Genomic DNA, 2,582 nt, shown 5'->3' with positions numbered 1-2,582 from the left:
CTTTCCCCCCCGCAACCTCTCCCCCGACTCCTTTTCCCTCCGCAAACTCTTCCCCGACTCCTTTTCCCTCCGCAAACTCTTCCCCGACTCCTTTTCCCTCCGCAAACTCTTCCCCGACTCCTTTTCCCTCCGCAAACTCTTCCCCGACTCCTTTTCCCTCCGCAAACTCTTCCCCGACTCCTTTTCCCTCCGCAAACTCTTCCCCGACTCCTTTTCCCTCCGCAAACTCTTCCCCGACTCCTTTTCCCTCCGCAAACTCTTCCCCGACTCCTTTTCCCTCCGCAAACTCTTCCCCGACTCCTTTTCCCTCCGCAAACTCTTCCCCGACTCCTTTTCCCTCCGCAAACTCTTCCCCGACTCCTTTTCCCTCCGCAAACTCTTCCCCCCAACTCATTTTTCCCTCTGCAAACTCTCCCCCAACTCACTTTTCCCTCCACCAACTCTTTCCCTGATTCATTTTTCCCTCCACAAACTTTCCCCCACTCATTTTCCCTCCACAAACTCTTCCCCGATTCATCCACAAACTCTTCCCAATTCATTTTCCCTCCACAAACTCTTCCCCAGCTCATTTTCTCTCCTCAAACTCTTCCCCAACTAATTTCTCCCTCCACAAACTCTTCCCCAACTCATTTTTCACTCTGCAAAATCTCTCAACTCATCCACAAACTCTTCCCCAGCTCGTTTTCTCTCCTCAAACTCTTCCCCAATTCATTTTCCTTACGCAAACTCTTCCCCAACTCATCTGCAAACTCTTCCTCAACTCATTTTCTCTCCTCAAACTCTTCCCCAACTCATTTCTCCCTCCACAAACTCTTTCCCCAACTCATTTTGCCCTCCGCAAACTCTTCCCTGACTCATCCACAAACTCTTCCCCAGCTCATTTTCTTTCCTCAAACTCTTTCCCAATTCATTTTCCCTCCACAAACTCTTCCCCAGCGTATTTTCTCTCCTCAGACTCTTCCCCAACTAATTTTTCCCTCTGCAAACTCTTCCCCAGCTCATTTTCTGTCCGCAAACTCTTCCCCCAAATCATCTTCTCTCCTCAAACTCTTCCCCAACTCATTTTTCCCTCCGCAAACTCTTCCCCGACTTATCCACAAACTCTTCCCCAACTCATTTTCCTTTTGCAAACTGTTCCCCAACTCATTTTCTCTCCTCAAACTCTTCCCCAACTCATTTTTCCCTCTGCAAACTCTTCTCCAACGCATTTTTCTCTCTGCAAACTCTTTCCCAACTCATCCACAAACTCTTCTCCAATTCATTTTCCTTACACAAACTCTTCCCCAACTTGTCTGCAAACTCTTCTCCAGCTCATTTTCTCTCCTTGAACTCTTCCCCAGCTCATTTTCCTCCACGCCAAATAACAGCCCAGCTCCAAAATGAAAAATGAAAAGCATTTGCTTTTTTTTTTTTGTTTGTTTTTTATCTATCCAGCAGTAGCAGAGCTTTAGGTGGCAAACGAAACGCTATCAAGTGGACAAGGGGTTTGAATGTCAGGAGCAAGAAGGCGTTACCTGCCAGCTGCACCCAGCCTTGGGCTCGCGGGGGGAGGCACAAGACACCATCTGGCCCAGCTCCACGCCACGCACACACTCAGAGGGAGACCCTCCAAGCCCCCAACCCGGCTGAAACACCCTCAACACCCTGAGGTGGGGTGAGGTGTCACCTCTCCCACCCGGGGAGGAGTTGGGGGGGACACACATTCAGCAGGGCGTGTGGTTTTAATACGTGCCTGGGGTTGGTTAACAAGAAGAAAGAAACGACCTGATCCCGGGGTTAAGACGCCGAGCAAACACACCTCGGGCGCAGCAACACCCTGGTATGTGGGCACCAGCCTGTTTTCCCTGAGTTTGGGTACAAAAAGCCCGTGACAGGTTACGGCAGGATTTCTACGGGGCTGCTGAGAGGTTGCGGCACAACCCGCTGCGAAAAACTCCCCCCCATCCAAAAAAAGATGGATTTATGGATAACAAATCGTTAGCGTGGAGCAGCAGTGCAAAGAATGAAGCCAGGACACGGCGACGGAGTTTGGGGACCGGTTAGCGTGGAGTAGCAGTGCAATTAATGAAGCCAGGACACGGTGACGGAGTTTGGGGACTGCAATTAGAGCGATGCCATGAAACCATCCCGGGTTTTACCCTCCATTTTCCCCTCGGTGTAGCTATTTCCTTACTTCTTACCTCCCTCCCAACCCAGGCAGAGAAAGGACTCGCTTGAACCTTCAGGTCCTCCCGCACCAGCCTTTGTGTGGCTTTTAATCCCTGGGAGAGCACTTTAATTAAACCGCCCCCCCCCTCCAATTTGAATTTTTAACTAGCTCCACGCGCGGCTTAATTAGGCAAATGCCTCCCTGCACCCCAACACCGCTTGGAAAGAGGTTTTTTTTTCCCCACCTGGAAGAGTTAAAGCCCCCAGGGAGGGGAAAGGTCTCCCGGAACGGTAAACAACCCCACCACACCCCCCCCAACCCCCCTCCGGTTTTACCGGAGAGCCCTTATGACCCATAACCACCCCTAAATTATCGACCCCCCCCTTCTCACCACACAACGGGACCTACTCGGGGAAGGGCGGCTCTTCCCGAC

The 2,582-nt window shown here is 51.3% G+C and overlaps 1 protein-coding gene across 1 annotated transcript in view; it reads right to left on the bottom strand.

Annotated features, from left to right (window-relative positions):
* ARID3B (AT-rich interaction domain 3B) overlaps positions 1–2,582 on the bottom strand; it is a 57,171-nt gene that overhangs the window by 54,430 nt on the left and 159 nt on the right. The window lies entirely within an intron of this gene.

Source organism: Calidris pugnax, unplaced genomic scaffold (assembly GCF_001431845.1).
Source record: "Calidris pugnax isolate Ruff unplaced genomic scaffold, ASM143184v1 scaffold265, whole genome shotgun sequence".
In the NCBI taxonomy this organism is placed as follows: Eukaryota; Metazoa; Chordata; class Aves; order Charadriiformes; family Scolopacidae; genus Calidris; species Calidris pugnax.
Note: the sequence above shows the minus strand (reverse complement) of the source record. Positions and strands in the feature narration are given on the sequence as shown.